At 52.2% G+C, this 18310-nt stretch overlaps 1 protein-coding gene across 2 annotated transcripts in view; it reads right to left on the bottom strand.

The window, feature by feature from the left end:
- Positions 1 to 18310, bottom strand: part of cadm4 (cell adhesion molecule 4) — a 229897-nt gene that overhangs the window by 133482 nt on the left and 78105 nt on the right. The gene's annotated exons all lie outside the window — the stretch shown is intronic.

Below are 18310 nucleotides of genomic sequence, written 5' to 3'. Positions count from 1 at the left end.
CTCTCCTCCTCCCTCTCTGCTAGCCCTTTTGGCCCCTCGCCCTCTCCTCTCCTCCTCCCTCTCTGCTAGCCCATTTGGCCCCTCTCCCTCTACTCTCCTCTCCTCCTTCCTCTCTGCTAGCCCTTTTGGCCCCTCTCCCTCTACTCTTCTCTCCCTCTCTGCTAGCCCTTTTGGACCCTCTCCCACTCTGCTAGCCCTTTTGGCCCCTCTCCCTCTACTCTCCTCCTTCCTCTCTGCTAGCCCTTTTGGCCTCTCTCCCTCTACTCTTCTCTCCCTCTCTGCTAGCCCTTTTGGCCCCTCTCCCACTCTGCTAGCCCTTTTGGCCCCTCTCCCTCTCCTCTCCTCTCCCTCTCCTCTCCCTCTCTGCTAGCCCTTTTGGCCCCTCTCCCTCTCCTCTCCTCCTCCCTCTCTGCTAGCCCTTTTGGCCCCTCTCCCTCTCTGCTAGCCCTTTTGGCCCCTCTTCCTCTACTCTCCTCTCTCCTCCCCTCTGCTATCCCTTTTGGCCTCTCTCCCTCTACTCTTCTCTCCTCCTCCCTCTCTGCTCGCCCTTTTGGCCCCTCTCCCTCTACTCTCCTCTCCTCCTCCCTCTCTGCTAGCCCTTTTGGCCCCTCTCCCTCTCCTCCTCCCTCTCTGCTAGCCCTTTTGGCCCTTCTACTCTCCTCTCCTCCTCCCTCTCTGCTAGCCCTTTTGGCCCCTCTCCCTCTCCTCCTCCCTCTCTGCTAGCCCTTTTGGCCCCTCTACTCTCCTCTCCTCCTCCCTCTCTGCTAGCCCTTTTGGCCCATCTCCCTCTCCTCTCCCTCGCTGCTAGCCCTTTTGGCCCCTCTCCCTCTACTCTCCTCTGCTCTCCCTCTCTGCTAGCCCTTTTGGCCCCCCTCCCTCTACTCTCCCTCTCTGCTAGCCCTTTTGGCCTCTCTCCCTCTACTCTCCTCTCCTCCTCCCTCTCTGCTAGCCCTTTTGGCACATCTCCCTCTCCTCCTCCCTCTCTGCTAGCCCTTTTGGCCCCTCTCCCTCTACTCTCCCTCTCTGCTAGCCCTTTTGGCCCCTCTCCCTCTCCTCCTCCCTCTCTGCTAGCCCTTTTGGCCCCTCTCCCACTACTCTCCTCTCCTCCTCCCTCTCTGCTAGCCCTTTTGGCCCCTCTCCCTCTACTCTCCTCTCCCTCTCTGCTAGCCCTTTTGGCCCCTCTCCCTCTCCCTCCCTGCTAGCCCTTTTGGCCCCCCTCCCTCTCCCTCTCCTCCTCCCTTTCTGCTAGCCCTTTTGGCCCCCCTCCCTCTCCCTCTCCTCCTCCCTCTCTGCTAGCCCTTTTGGCCCCTCTCCCTCTCCTCCTCCCTCTCTGCTAGCCCTTTTGGCCCCTCTCCCTCTACTCTCCTCCCCTCCTCCCTCTCTGCTAGCCTTTTTGGCCCCTCTCCCTCTCCCTCTCCTCCTCCCTCTCTGCTAGCCCTTTTGGCCCCTCTCCCTCTCATCCTCCCTCTCTGCTAGCCCTTTTGGCCCCTCTCCCTCTCCCTCCCTCTCTGCTAGCCCTTTTGGCCCCTCTCCCTCTCCCTCTCCTCCTCCCTCTCTGCTAGCCCTTTTGGCCCCTCTCCCTCTCATCCTCCCTCTCTGCTAGCCCTTTTGGCCCCTCTCCCTCTCATCCTCCCTCTCTGCTAGCCCTTTTGGCCCATCTCCCTCTCCTCTCCCTCGCTGCTAGCCCTTTTGGCCCCTCTCCCTCTACTCTCCTCTGCTCTCCCTCTCTGCTAGCCCTTTTGGCCTCTCTCCCTCTACTCTCCTCTCCTCCTCCCTCTCTGCTAGCCCTTTTGGCCCCTCTCCCTCTACTCTCCCTCTCTGCTAGCCCTTTTGGCCTCTCTCCCTCTACTCTCCTCTCCTCCTCCCTCTCTGCTAGCCCTTTTGGCACATCTCCCTCTCCTCCTCCCTCTCTGCTAGCCCTTTTGGCCCCTCTCCCTCTACTCTCCCTCTCTGCTAGCCCTTTTGGCCCCTCTCCCTCTCCTCCTCCCTCTCTGCTAGCCCTTTTGGCCCCTCTCCCTCTACTCTCCTCTCCTCCTCCCTCTCTGCTAGCCCTTTTGGCCCCTCTCCCTCTCCCTCCCTGCTAGCCCTTTTGGCCCCCCTCCCTCTCCCTCTCCTCCTCCCTCTCTGCTAGCCCTTTTGGCCCCCCTCCCTCTCCCTCTCCCTCTCTGCTAGCCCTTTTGGCCCCTCTCCCTCTCCTCCTCCCTCTCTGCTAGCCCTTTTGGCCCCTCTCCCTCTCCTCTCCTCCTCCCTCTCTGCTAGCCCTTTTGGCCCCTCTCCCTCTCCCTCCCTGCTAGCCCTTTTGGCCCCCCTCCCTCTCCCTCTCCTCCTCCCTCTCTGCTAGCCCTTTTGGCCCCTCTCCCTCTACTCTCCTCTCCTCCTCCCTCTCTGCTAGCCCTTTTGGCCCCTCTCCCTCTACTCTCCTCTGCTCTCCCTCTCTGCTAGCCCTTTTGGCCCCTCTCCCTCTACTCTCCTCTCCTCCTCCCTCTCTGCTAGCCCTTTTGGCCCCTCTCCCTCTACTCTCCTCTCCTCCTCCCTCTCTGCTAGCCCTTTTGGCCCCTCTCCCTCTACTCTCCTCTGCTCTCCCTCTCTGCTAGCCGTTTTGGCCCCTCTCCCGCTACTCTCCTCTCCCTCCTCCCTCTCTGCTAGCCCTTTTGGCCCCTCTCCCTCTACTCTCCTCTCCTCCTCCCTCTCTGCTAGCCCTTTTGGCCCCTCTCCCTCTACTCTCCTCTCCTCTCCTCCTCCCTCTCTGCTAGCCCTTTTGGCCCCTCTCCCTCTACTCTCCTCTCCTCCTCCCTCTCTGCTAGCCCTTTTGGCCCCTCTCCCTCTACTCTCCTCTCCTCCTCCCTCTCTGCTAGCCCTTTTGGCCCACCTTGGTGCAGGGCAGGTGCCAGGTCTCATTAAGAAGTGTCGGCCAACAGCGCTCTCTCACAGAGTTCACCTGCTGTCAGAGTGTATAATCACCTGACCTCTCACCTGTCACACAGTGGAACATCACCCACACACACCTTCGAACCCAGACAAAGCCAACCTGACACTGAAGACATCCTACAGGGAGAGAGAATGGTCCTCTAACCACTGATTCTAGACCTAAAAACCATCTCAGAGCTTCACCACTATTAGCCACAGAGCCAAGCTGCTTGGGGATTCTGTCTCTCTGTCCACAGGGCTCAGTCTACATTGCAGTGTGTGTTTGTGTGTGTAGAGGTGAGCCAGGTCAGGCCAGGTGTGACCAGAAGTGGTGTCTACAACATGAATAAACCATGCTGTATCATTATAACCAGCAGGAAGAGAAGACCTCTGCTCTGTTATCTCTATGGCTACTTACTGTCAGCATGGAGAGAGGCATGATGGCCGACTCAGAGGCTTTGGGGCTCAGTTAAAAGAGATGAAAACTCTTTCATTCTGATCCAGACATCTTCATCACCGCTTCACGAGGCTTCCCATTTACACCAGCTTGAAGCCTTGTGCCTAAAGTACCAGATGCCCGGCTGACGCTGTCCTGACCGTAGAAGGGGAAGGAGAGAAGGGAGAGACAATCCCTTAACAAGAGGGATGATGCTGCCCCTTGACCCCTGCACTGTCCTCTATTTCTCCTTTAATTTTCAAAATTATTTTCCTGTCAATCAATCTCTAAAACTCCTCCTTTTGTCTCTCTCCCGCCATCCCCCTGTTCCTCTTTGTCTGTATACCTTCCCAGCTCCTATCTTTAACTTTCCCCCTCCCTCCCCCTCCCCCTCCCTCCTCCCTCCCTCCCTCCCCCTCCCCTCCTCCCTCCCTCCCTCCCTCCCCCTCCCTCCCTCCCTCCCCCTCCTCCCTCCCTCCCCCTCCCTCCCTCCCTCCCTCCCCCTCCCTCCCTCCCTCCCCCCCCTCCCTCCCCTCCTCCTCCTTCCTCCCTCCCCTTCCCTCCCTCCCTCCCTCCCTCCCTCCGAGTGGAACACATGTAGCTGAGACTGACTAATGCTGAGTTAGGCCCCTAGCTGCTTTAGCAGAGGTTACTCAACTCAGCTCATTTAAACAAATGCTCTGATCCAGAGATTTACACGGGGCAGCAGCAACTACACACACCCACACACCCACGCACACACACACACGCACACGCACACACACACGCACGCACACACACACGCACGCACGCACACACACACACGCACACGCACACCGTTCTGTTTTCCATTGACATTTCAACCTTTCTTTGGGAGCTGAAAACACTTTTTTTGTAGTCAGGAATAGTCTTCAGTAAAAACAAAGTTGAAAAGACTGTTCAGCAGCAACCCAAGAGAGAGTTTCACTCTGGTCTGTTACAGCAAACACACGCACAAATACACAGTCAAACACACCCTCACAGATGGCAGTACAGCACAATACAGGATAACAACAAGAGCCTTGCTGGTCCGATTAACTCAAGTCGCACAGTGCAAAAGACATCCGGAACTGACTTCATCAAACCTTTCAGTAACGTTTTCTTACACCATGCAAAGCAACACCAATCTCCAGTATCCCCTCCCTCTGCTCAACAGCATCCAAGCCTCCAGTATCCCCTCCCTCTGCTCAACAGCATCCAAGCCTCCAGTATCCCCTCCCTCTGCTCAACAGCATCCAAGCCTCCAGTATCACCTCCCTCTGCTCAACAGCATCCAAGCCTCCAGTATCCTCTCCCTCTGCTCAACAGCATCCAAGCCTCCAGTATCCCCTCCCTCTGCTCAACAGCATCCAAGCCTCCAGTATCCCCTCCTCTGCTCAACAGCATCCAAGCCTCCAGTATCACCTCCCTCTGCTCAACAGCATCCAAGCCTCCAGTATCCCCTCCTCCTCTGCTCAACAGCATCCAAGCCTCCAGTATCCCCTCCCTCTGCTCAACAGCATCCAAGCCTCCAGTATCCCCTCCCTCTGCTCAACAGCATCCAAGCCTCCAGTATCCCCTCCCTCTGCTCAACAGCATCCAAGCCTCCAGTATCCCCTCCCTCTGCTCAACAGCATCCAAGCCTCCAGTATCCCCTCCCTCTGCTCAACAGCATCCAAGCCTCCAGTATCCCTCCCTCTGCTCAACAGCATCCAAGCCTCCAGTATCCCCTCCTCTGCTCAACAGCATCCAAGCCTCCAGTATCCCCTCCCTCTGCTCAACAGCATCCAAGCCTCCAGTATCCTCTTCCTCTGCTCAACAGCATCCAAGCCTCCAGTATCCCCTCCCTCTGCTCAACAGCATCCAAGCCTCCAGTATCCCCTCCCTCTGCTCAACAGCATCCAAGCCTCCAGTATCCCCTCCCTCTGCTCAACAGCATCCAAGCCTCCAGTATCCCCTCCCTCTGCTCAACAGCATCCAAGCCTCCAGTATCCCCTCCCTCTGCTCAACAGCATCCAAGCCTCCAGTATCCCCTCCCTCTGCTCAACAGCATCCAAGCCTCCAGTATCCCCTCCCTCTGCTCAACAGCATCCAAGCCTCCAGTATCCCCTCCCTCTGCTCAACAGCATCCAAGCCTCCAGTATCCCCTCCCTCTGCTCAACAGCATCCAAGCCTCCAGTATCCCCTCCCTCTGCTCAACAGCATCCAAGCCTCCCCTGCTCAACAGCCATCCAAGCAAACCCCTCCATGGTAACAGCACTGCCTCCATATCCCTATCCCCTGCTCATCACAGTGAATCCAAGCCTCCAGTATCCCCTCCCTCTGCTAATATCATAAACAATCCAGATCCCAACCATCAATGCTCAACAGCATACAGTAGAAATCCTTTGTGAAATCCAGTATTGCTCTGCTCAACAGCATCCACACGCACTCCAGTATCCCTCCACTGCTCAACAGCATCACAAACATACAGTATCCACTCCCTCTGCTCAACAGCATCCAAACACAAACAGTATCCCCTCCAAACTGCTCAACAGCATCCAAGCCTCCAGTATCCCACTCCCTCTGCTCAACAGCATCCAAGCACAAACAGTATCCCCTCCCTCTGCTCAACAGCATCCACAGCCTCCAGTATCCCCTCCCATACTGCTCAACAGCATCACAAGCATGCAGTATCCACAAACATCCCTCTGCTCAACAGCATCCAAGCCTCCAGTATCCCACCCCTCTGCTCAACAGCATCCAAACCTCACAGTACCCCTCCCACTGCTCAACAGCATCACAAGCCTCAGTATCCTCCTCTGCTCAACAGCATCACAACACCCAGTATCCCTCCCACTGCTCAACAGCATCCAAGCCTCCAAACATCCCCTCCCAAACTGCTCAACAGCATCCAAGCACTCCAGTATCCCCTCCCTCTGCATCACAGCATCCAAGCCTCACAGTATCCACCTCACCTCTGCTCAACAGCATCACACACCATCCAGTATCCATCCCTCTGCTCAACAGCATCCAAGCCTCCACACACCCCACCCACTGCTCAACAGCATCACACCACCTCCAGTATCCCCTCCTCTGCTCAACAGCATCCAAGCACTCCAGTATCCACCTCCTCTGCTCAAACAGCACACACTCCAAACATCCAGTATCCCCACCTCTGCACAAAGCATCACACACCTCACAAACATCCCCTCCCTCTGCTCAACAGCATCACACACCACACAGTATCCCACCTCTGCTCAACAGCATCCAAGCCTCCAGTATCCCACACCTCTGCTCAACAGCATCCAAGCCTCCAGTATCCCCTCCTCTGCTCAACAGCATCCAAACCTCCAGTATCCCTCCCTCTGCTCAACAGCATCCAAGCCTCCACAGTATCCCCTCCTCTGCTCAACAGCATCCAAGCCTCACAGTATCCACCTCCCTCTGCTCAACAGCATCCAAGCCTCCAGTATCCACTCCTCTGCTCAACAGCATCCAAGCCTCCAAACATCCCCTTCCTCTGCTCAACAGCATCCAAGCCTCCACATCCCCCCACTGCATCACACAGCATCACAAGCCTCCAGTATCCCCCACTCTGCTCAACAGCATTCAGTGCCTCCAGTATCCCAAACATCCTCTGCTCAAAGCATCATCCAGTATCCTCCAAAGCATACACACCTCCAGTATCTCCTGCTCTGCACACACATCACAAGCCTCCAGTATCCCCACCCTCTGCTCAACAGCATCAAGCCTCACAGTATCCCTCCCTCTGCTCAACAGCATCCAAGCCTCCAGTATCCCCTCCCTCTGCCACACAAACATACACACCTCCAGTACCCCTCCATCTGCTCAACAGCATCCAAGCCTCAGTATTCCACCCTCTGCTCAACAGCATCCAAGCCTCCAGTATCCCCTCCCTCTCTGCTCAAGAAAGTATCCTCCTCTGAAAGATCCAGGCCTCCAAGAAAACCCTCCTATTTGATCAAAGCATCCAAAAGCCTCCAAGTATCCCCTCCTCTGCTCAACAGCATCCAAGGATGGAGTATCCCCTCCCTCTGCTCAACAGCATCCAAGCCTCCAGTATCCCCTCCTCTGCTCAACAGCATCAAGCCTCCAGTATCCCCTCCCTCTGGGAGAACAGCATCCAGGGCCTCCAGAATCCCCTCCATTATGCATCAACAGCAGACAAGCCTCCAGTAAAACCTCCCTACTGCTCAAAGCATCAAATTGGCTCCAGTTCCCAAATCCCCCTGCTCAACAGCATCCAAGCCTCCAGTATCCCCTCCCTCTGCTCAACAGCATCCAAAACTCCAGTATCCTCTCCCTCTGCTCAACAGCATCCAAGCCTCCAGTATCCCATCCCTCTGCTCAACAGCATCCAAAGCCTCCAGTATCACCTCCCTCTGCTCAAAAGCATCCAAACCTCCAGTTATCCAAAAACACTCCCTCTGCTCAACAGCATCCCCTCTCCTCTGCTCAACAGCAAGCCTCAGTATCCCCTCCCTGCTCAACAGCAACCAAGCCTCCTAGTAAAGTCCCTCCCTCTGCTCAACAGCATCCAAGCCTCCAGTATCCCTCCCTCTGTCACCAGCATCCAAGCCTCCAGTATCCCCTCCCCTGCTCAACAGCATCTGTCAGAGCCTCCAGTATCCCTCCTCTGCTCAACAGCATCCAAGCCTCCAGTATCCCACTCCCTCTGCTCAACAGCATCCAAGCCTCCAGTATCCCTCCCTCTGCCAAACATCCAAGCCTCCAGTATCTTCCCTCTGAACTCAACAGCATCAAGCCTCCAGTATCCTTCCCTCTGCTCAACAGCATCCAAGCCTCCAGTATCCCCTCCCTCTGCTCTACAGCATCCAAGCCTCAGTATCCCCTCCCTCTGCTCAACAGCATCCAAGCCTCCAGTATCCCCTCCCTCTGCTCAAACATCCAAATTGCCTCCAGTATATCCTCCTCTGCTCAACAGCATCCAAGCCTCCAGTATCCCTCCCTCTGCTCAACAGCATCCAGAAAAGAGCCAGTATCCCCCTCTGCTCAAAGGAGCATCCAAAACCTCCAGTATCCCTCCCTCTGCTCAAACAGCAGATCCAGAAGCCTCCAGTATCCTCCCTCTGCTCACAAACAGCATCCAAGCCTCCAGATCCCCTCCCTCTGCTCAACAGCATCCAAGCCTCATGAGAAAACAGTAATTACTGCTCAACACATCTGCTCAAAGCATTAACAAAAAAAACAGAGCAAACTCCAGCTATCCCCTCCCTCTGCTCACACAGCATCCAAGCCTGACCAGTATCCCTTCCTCTGCTCAACAGCATCCAAGCCTCCAGTGAGAAAGGCCTCTGGCAACAGCATCCAAGCCTCCAGGCTATCCCCTCCCACTGAGGTCAACAGCATTCAAGCCTCCAGTAACCTCCTCCCTCTGCTCATATTAGCATCCAATTTCCTCCAGATCCCAGATCCACTGAATCAACAGCATTCAAGCCTCCAGTATCCCCTCCCTCTGCTCAACAGCATTCAAGCCTCCAGTATCCCCTCCCTCTGCTCAACAGTGCCATCACAGCATCCAAGCCTCCAGTATCCAACCTCCCTCTGCTCATTTATTTTAGCATTCAAGCCTCCAGTATCCCCCTCCCTCTGCTCAACAGCATCCAAGCCTGACAGTATCCCCTCCTCTGCTCAAACAGCATCCAAGCCTCCAGTTATCCCCTCCCTCTGCTCAACAGCATCCAAGCCTCAGTTGTCTCCTCCTCTGCTCAATGTTAACAGTATCTCCTCCTCTGCCAATAAAGCCTCCAGTATCCCTCCTCTGCTCAGGGAGAGCATCCAAGCCTCCAGCACAACATCCATCAAACTCCATGGTATAGACACTGGACCATATAACTATAATCTATTATGTATCACAGTGAATTGATATAATACATCAGACACACAATGTGTTATTGAAACTGGTAATATCATAAACAATACAGATCCCAACACATCAATGCCAAGGAGAATACAGTAGAAATCCTATGTAAAATATATTGCACAGACACACACACACACACACACACACACACACACACACACACACACACACACACACACACACACACACACACACACACACAAACACACACAAACACACACACACACACAAACATACACGCACCACACAAACATACACACACCACACAAACACAAACATACACAGAGACACAAACATGCACGCAGCACACAAACAGACACACACCACACAAAGAGACACAAACATACAGACACCACACAAACACACACAAACATGACGACCACACAAACATACACACAGCACACAAAGATACACACACCACACAAAGACACCACACAAACATACAGAGACAGAGACAGAACATACACAGAGAGAGACCACACAAACAGACCACACAAACAGACACACACCACACAAACATACACACACCACACAAACACACACACCACACACACACACCACACTAACATACACACACACAAACATACACACACACACACACACACCACAGGACACACCACACAAACATACACACACACAAACAGACACACACCACACAAACATACACACACACACACACACACAAACAAACAGGGACAGAGACAGAGACACACACACACACACATACAACACACAAACATATACACAGACACAAACATACATAAATACACACACCACAGAAACACACACACCAGAGAAACACACACACACCACACAAACACACCACACAAACATACACACACACAAACATACACGCACACAAACATACACACACCACACAAACACACACACCACACAAACACACACACACAGACACCAGACTAACATAAACACAGCACACAAACATACACACACCACACAAACATACACACAGAAACATAGACACACTACACAAACATACACACACCACACAAACATACACACACCACACAAACATACACACACAGAGAGACAGAGCACAGACACACACACACAGAGTGCAGACAGCACAGAGACACAGACACACACACACACACACAGACACACACACACAGCACAGACACACACAGACACACACACACACACAGACCACACAAACAAACATACACAGACAGACACACACCACACAAACATACACACACACACCACACAAACATACACACACACACACACACCACACAAACATACACACAGACACACACACATACAACACACAAACATACACACACACATACACATTCTCGAAAGAGAGGATTCATTTTTAAAGAAGAAAGGTAGTGAGAGGAAAATCAACTTTGAAAGAATAGGATAGGAGAGAGGAAGAGATGGAGACAGACAAACAGAGACAAGAAAACCCATATATATTTGATAAGGAAGGAAATGCAAAAGGAGGGGAACAAGAGGAGGAGATGGAGAAAATAGGAGAGGAGTGCAATGGATGGAGAGAGTTAAATCACTGTAGCTGAGATGAGCAGTGACAGAGGTAGAGAGAGAGACAGGGAGAGAGAGACAGAGGGGAGAGAGAGTGACAGAGAGAGACAGAGAGAGTGACAGGGAGAGAGAGACAGGGAGAGAGAGAGACAGGGAGAGAGAGACAGAGACAGAGAGAGAAAATCAGGACATTATTATTAACAGCAGACTCATACATTTCCTCAATGAAAACAATGTAGCTGAGCAAATGTCAAATTGGCTTTTACAGGGAATTAGAGTACAACAGACCATGTATTCACCCTGCACAGGGAATTGACAGACCAAACACACCAAAACAAAGGCAAAGTCTTCTCATGCTTTGTTGATTTCAAAAAGACAGAGACTCAATTTGGCATGAGGGTCTGAGACAGATACAAACTGATGGAAAGTGGTGTTGGGGGTAAAACATAAGACATTATAAAATCCATGAGACACAAACAACAAGTGACGGTTAAAATTGGCAAAAACACACACAATTCAGGGAGAGAGACAGGGTCGTGGGGTTAGAGCAGGGAGACAGCTTAAGCCCCACCCTCTTCAGACATATATATCAAGAGAACTGGCGCGGAGCACTAGAAAAGTCTGCAGCACCCGGCCTCACCCTACTAGAATCCGAGAGTCAAATGTCTGCTGTTTGCTGATGATCTGGTGCTTCTGTCACCAACCAAGGAGGGAACAGCAGCACCTAGATCTTATGCACAGATTCTGTCAGACCTGGGCCCTGACAGTAAATCTCAGTAAGACCAAAATAATGGTGTTCCAAAAAGGTCCAGTCACCAGGACCACAAATACAAATTCCATCTAGACACTGTTGCCCTAGAGCACACAAAAAGAGACATACAGAGAGGCCTAAGACATCAGCGCCACAGGTAACTTCCACAAAGGTGTGAACGAGAGAGAGACAAGGCAAGAAGGGCATTCTATGCCATCAAAAGAAACATAAATTTCAACATACCAATTAGGATTTGGCTAAAAATACTTGAATCAGTCATAGAGCCCATTGCCCATGGTTGTGAGGTCTGGGGTCCGACAGAGACAGAGACAGAGAGAAGACTTCACAAAATGGGACAAACACCAAGAGAGAGACTCTGCACGGGAGAATTCTGAGAAAAATATCCTCCGTGACAACGTAAAACACCAAATAATGCATGCAGAGCAGAGATTAGGCCGATACCCACTAATTATCAAAATCCAGAAAAGAGCCATTAAATTCTACAACCACCTAAAGAGGAAGCGATTCACAAACCTTCCATAACAAAGCCATCACAAACAGAGAGATGAACCTGGAGAAGAGTCCCTAGAGAGCTGGTCCTGGGGCTCTGTTCACAAACACAAACACACCCTACAGAGCCCCAGGACAACAGCACAATTAGACCCAACCAAATCATGAGAAAACAAAAAGATAATTACTTAACACATTGGAAAGAATTAACAAAAAACAGAGCAAACTAGAGATGCTATTTGGCCCTAGAGAGAGAGTACACAGAGGCAGAATACCTGACCACTGTGACTGACCCAAAATTAAGGAAAGCTTTGACTAGAGACAGACTCAGTGAGCACAGCCTTGCTATTGAGAAAGAGACCGAGAGGCAGACATGAGCTCTCAAGAGAAGACAGGCTATGTGCTCACTGAGACACAAAGAGAGACAGGAAACAGAGCTGCACTTCCTAACCTCCTGCCCAATGTATGACCATATTAGAGAGACATATTTCCAGATCACACAGATCCACAAAGAATTCGAAAACATATCCAATTTTGAAAAACTCCCAGGGATCTACTGGGGAGAAATTCCAGAGAGTGCCATCACAGCAGCAAGATTTGAATGACCTGTTGCCACGAGAAAAGGGCAACCAGTGAAGAACAAACACCATTGTAAATACAACCCATAATTATGCTTATTTATTTTATCTTGTGTCCTTTAATTATTTGACAGAGAGAGAGATGACATATATAGAGATATAGAGAGATACAGAGAGAGACAGAGTGACAGGGAGAGATAGAATATGACAGGGAGAATGTCTTTACTGTTTTGAAACTGAGATGTGTAGAGAGACTGTTAATTTTTGTTGACAGAGACAGATATATTCACTTTGTATGTTGTCAGAGACAGAGCTTTGGCAATGTTAACAGATGTTCCCATGCCAAGAAAGCCCTTGAATTGAAATTGAATTGAATTGAGAGAGTGACAGGGAGAGAGAGACAGGGGAGAGAGAGAGAGACAGAGAGAGACAGAGAGACAGGGAGAGAGAGACAGAGACAGGGGAGAGAGACAGGGAGAGACAGGAGAGAGAGACAGGGAGAGAGAGACAGAGAGAGAGAGACAGAGGAGAGAGAGAGACAGAGACAGGGAGAGAGAGAGAGACAGGGAGAGAGAGAGAGACAGGGAGAGAGAGAGTGACAGGGAGAGAGAGAGTGACAGGGAGAGAGAGAGAGACAGGGAGAGAGAGAGAGACAGGGAGAGAGAGAGACAGGGAGAGAGAGAGTGACAGGGAGAGAGAGACAGAGACAGAGACAGAGAGAGAGAGACAGGGAGAGAGAGACGGGGAGATAGTGACAGAGACAGAGAGAGAGAGAGAGACAGGGAGAGAGAGACGGGGAGAGAGTGACAGAGACGGGGAGAGAGTGACAGAGACAGAGCGACAGCGACAGAGAGACAGAGAGAGAGACAGGGAGAGAGAGAGAGAGAGCGAGAGAACGAGAGAGCGACAGACAAACAGAGAGAGCGAGAGAGAAAGCGAGCGAGACAGAGAGAGAGACACAGAGAGCGAGACAGAGCAAGAGAGAGAGACACAGAGTGCGAGAGAGAGCGAGAGAGAGCCACAGAGAGCGTGAGAGACACAGAGAGAGAGAGCGAGAGAGCGAGAGACACAGAGAGAGAGCGAGCGTGAGAGAGATACAGAGAGCAAGCGAGCGAGAGAGAGGGACAGAGAGAGAGAAAGAGAGAGAGACACAGAGAAAGTGAGAGAGGGAGAGACACAGAGAGCGTGCAAGCGAGAGAGAGACCGAGAGTGAGACACAGAGAGCGAGAGAGAGAGAGACAGAAGGTGAGACACAGAGTGAGACAGAGTGAGACACAGAGAGCGAGAGAGACACACAGAGAGAGAGAGAGAGAGAGAGAGAGAGAGAGAGAGAGAGAGAGAGACAGAGAGAGAGACACAGACAGAGAGCGATAATAGGAGAGGAGTGCAATGGATGGAGAGAGTTAAATCACTGTAGCTGAGAGAGAGTGACAGACAGAGAGAGAGTGACAGGGAGAGAGAGACAGGGGGAGAGAGAGTGACAGAGAGAGACAGAGTGACAGGGAGAGAGAGACAGAGACAGAGAGACAGGGAGAGAGAGACAGGGAGAGAGAGACAGAGAGAGAGAGACAGGGACAGAGAGAGACAGAGACAGAGAGGAGAGAGTGCAATGGATGGAGAGAGAAATCACAGGGAGAGAGTGACAGGGAGAGAGAGAGTGACAGGGAGAGAGAGACAGGGAGAGAGAGAGGACAGGGAGACAGAGACAGGGAGACAGAGAGAGAGAGACAGGGAGAGAGAGACAGGGAGAGAGAGACAGAGACAGAGAGAGAATAGAGAGGAGTGCAGGGGAGAGTTAGAGCTGGGAGAGAGTGACAGAGACAGAGCGACAGGGACAGAGAGACAGGGGAGAGAGAGACAGAGAGAGAGAGAGAGACAGGAGAGAGAACGAGAGAGAGAGCAAGAGAGAGACAGACAAACAGAGAGAGCAGAGAGAGAGAGAGCGAGACAGAGAGAGACACAGAGAGAGCGAGACAGAGCAAGAGAGAGAGCCACAGAGAGAGACAGAGAGAGACAGAGAGAGAGAGAGCGAGAGACAGAGAGAGACAGAGAGGAGACACAGAGTGAGACAGAGACAGAGACACAGAGAGCAGAGAGAGACACACAGAGAGAGAGAGAGAGAGAGAGAGAGAGAGAGAGAGAAGAGAGAGAGAGACAAACAGAGAGACAGAGAGAGAGACACAGACAGAGAGCGATAATAGGAGAGGAGAGCAATGGATGGAGAGAGCGTAAATCACTGTAGCTGAGAGAGAGTGACAGAGAGAGAGAGTGACAGGGAGAGACATACAGAGACAGGGGAGAGAGAGGGACAGAGAGAGACAGAGTGACAGGAGAGAGAGAATGCCAGGGAGAGAGAGAGTGGCAGGGAGAGAGAGACAGAGACAGAGAGAGAGACACAGACAGAGAGCGATAATAGGAGAGGAGTGCAATGGATGGAGAGAGTTAAATCACTGTAGCTGAGAGAGAGTGACAGAGAGAGAGAGAGTGACAGGGAGAGAGAGACAGGGGGAGAGAGAGTGACAGAGAGAGACAGAGTGACAGGGAGAGAGAGAATGCCAGGGAGAGAGAGAATGACAGGGAGAGAGAGAATGACAGGGAGCTAGGGGGAGAGAGAGGGAGACAGAGAGAGTGAGAGAGACAGGGAGAGAGAGAGCATGTGTGTGAGAGAGAGAGAGAGAGAGAGAGAGAGAGAGAGAGAGAGAGAGAGAGAGAGAGAGAGAGAGAGAGAGAGAGAGACAGAGAGAGAGAAACAGAGAGTGAGCGAGAGAAAGAGAGACAGAGAGAGAGAGCGAGAGAAAGAGAGAAAGAGAGAGAGAGAGCGCGAGAGAGAGACAGAGAGAGAGCGAGAGCGAGAGCAAGAGGGAGAGAGCGCTAGAGCGTGAGAAAGAGATAGAGCGAGAAAGCATGTGAGAGCGAGCGAGAGCGAGACACAGAGAGCAAGAGAGCGAGAGACACAGGGAGCGATAGAGAGAGGTGAAAGACAGGAACGAGGTAGTCAGGGATGAGTGCAAAGGGAAGTATGGATTGTTAGTTGGTAAATGACTGTCACTTTGTTTACAGAGAAGTGTATGACACCCTGGCACCATCCTCCCTCCTCTATCGTTCCTCTCATCCCTCTTCTTTCCATTACAGAATGGCCCTGACAACTACTCAAATCTCTCTCTGTCTCTCTACCTCTCACTCTCTCTCTTCATATCTGAAATGCGACAAATGTGCCCTTCCAGCTACAAGCAGTCTAAAACAAAGGATATAACGAAATGTACTTTCTCCTCTACCCACTCTTCTCCTTCTTTCCCCCATCTCGCTATCCCTTCCCATGACAGGAGACTAGAAGAGAGAATAAATGAAAGAGAGATTTCTCCAAAACATCTGAGGAGGGAGAGGAGGAAACGAGAGGAGAGGGGGAATTGTAAATGATACAAAGGAAGGGGATCAGAGAGAGAGAGAGAAAGAGATCAATCAATGGAGACTGAAGAAAAGAGGACTTAAAGGAAGAAGACATGAAAAAAGACATGCAGAGACGTGAATGGATACTGATCAACTGTCACTGTTCTTTTAACACACACACACCAGCTAGGTGCTTCAGATTCATGTCCTGCACAGTCTTGGCAGGCTGCGGTGCTGTGGATTGGCATGGACCAGAGAAACAAAGACATCTGACAAAATAACCAGCTTCTTTATAGGATAGTGGATGAGAGAGAGAGGAAGAGGAAGAGGGAGAGTGAGAGGGATAGGGGGAGAGGGAGGGAGAGGAAGATGAAGAGGGAGAGTGAGAGTGAAGGGGATAGGGGGAGAGGGAGAGTGAAGGGGATAGGGGGAGAGGGAGAGTGAAGGGGATAGGGGGAGAGGGAGGGAGAGGAAGAGGAAGAGGGAGAGTGAGAGTGAAGGGGATAGGGGGAGAGGGAGGGAGAGGAAGAGGAAGAGGGAGAGTGAAGGGGATAGAGGGAGAGTGAAGGGGATAGGGGGAGAGGGAGGGAGAGGAAGAGGAAGAGGAAGTGGGAGAGTGAAAGTGAAGGGGAAAGGGGGAGAGGGAGAGTGAAGGGGATAGGGGGAGAGGGAGGAAGAGGGGAGAGGAGAGTAAAGGGGATAGGGGAGAGGGAGAGTGAAGGGGATAGGGGGAGAGGGAGGGAGAGGAAGAGGAAGAGGGAGAGTGAGAGTGAAGGGGATAGGGGGAGAGGGAGGGAGAGGAAGAGGAAGAGGGAGAGTGAAGGGGATAGGGGGAGAGGGAGAGTGAAGGGGATAGGGGGAGAGGGAGAGTGAAGGGGATAGGGGGAGAGGGAGAGTGAAGGGGATAGGGGGAGAGGAAGAGGAAGAGGGAGAGTGAAGGGGACTGATAGGGGAGAGTGAGGGAGAGGAAGAGGGAGAGTGAGAGGAAGGGGATAGGGGGAGAGGGAGAGTGAGAGGGATAGGGGGAGAGGGAGGGAGAGGAAGAGGAAGAGGGAGAGTGAGAGGGATAGGGGGAGAGAGAGGGAGAGGAAGATGAAGAGGAAGAGTGAGAGTGAAGGGGATAGTGGGAGAGGGAGAGTGAAGGAGATAGGGGGAGAGGGAGGAAGAGGAAGAGGGAGAGTGAGAGTGAAGGGGATAGGGGGAGAGGGAGAGTGAAGGGAATAGGGGGAGAGGAAGAGGAAGAGGAAGAGGGAGAGTGAATGGGATAGGGGGAGAGGGAGAGTGAAGGGGATAGGGGGAGAGGGAGGGAGAGGAAGAGGAAGAGGGAGAGTGAGAGTGAAGGGGATAGGGGGAGAGGGAGAGTGAAAGAGATAGGGGAGAGGGAGGGAAAGAGAGGAAGAGGGAGAGTGAAGTGGATAGGGGGAGAGGGAGGGAAAGAGAGGAAGAGGGAGAGTGAAGGGGATAGGGGGAGAGGGAGGGAGGGAGAGTGAATGGGATAGGGGGAGAGGGAGGGAGGGAGAGAGAGAGAGGAAGAGGGAGAGTGAAGGGGATAGGGGGAGAGGGAGGGAAAGAGAGGAAGAGGGAGAGTGAAGGGGATAGGGGAGAGGGGGAGGGAGGAAAGTGAAGGGGATAGGGGGAGAGGGAGGGAGGGAGAGAGAGGAAGAGGGAGAGTGAAGGGGATAGGGGGAGAGGGAGGGAGAGGAAGAGGGAGAGTGGGAGAGTCTCTTTCTCTCGCTCACTCTCTGGGACTGAGAGAGATGGGAGGGAGGTGGAGATCTCTCTCTCTCTCTCTCTCTCTCTCTCTCTCTCTCTCTCTCTCTCTCTCTCTCTCTGCTGATAAATCTGGAAGGTGATCAGCTATGATTCTAAGCCTCTCGATAAAAGACCAGAAACAGAACATTGAAAACAAAATGAGGCTATACTGCCACACATAACCCTCCTGCATGTGTAACACACACCCTCATAGGAACATGAAGGAGCAGGAAGCATGTCTATACTTGTCAACAACTGATCTCCCGCTTGCCTACACACACACACACACGCACACACACACATGCGCACACACACACACACACACACGCGCACACACACACACACGCACACACACAAGCGCACACACACACACACACACGAGAGATGGAGGGAGAGAGAGGAGGGAGGGGAGGTGGAGAGAGGAAGGAAGGTGACACACACACGCACACACACATATGCTGCTTACACGCGCAAACATTCCGAGGCAAGAACAAATAAATAAAAACAGGGAAAAGATCTAACAAATAAAATGAAATTTTAATCAATGGTCTTTGAATTAGTGCAAACAGAAACAAGGCAGTGTGTTAAATATTAAT

The sequence above is a fragment of the Oncorhynchus keta genome, chromosome 34, assembly GCF_023373465.1.
Source record: "Oncorhynchus keta strain PuntledgeMale-10-30-2019 chromosome 34, Oket_V2, whole genome shotgun sequence".
Lineage (NCBI taxonomy): Eukaryota > Metazoa > Chordata > Actinopteri > Salmoniformes > Salmonidae > Oncorhynchus > Oncorhynchus keta.
Note: the sequence above shows the minus strand (reverse complement) of the source record. Positions and strands in the feature narration are given on the sequence as shown.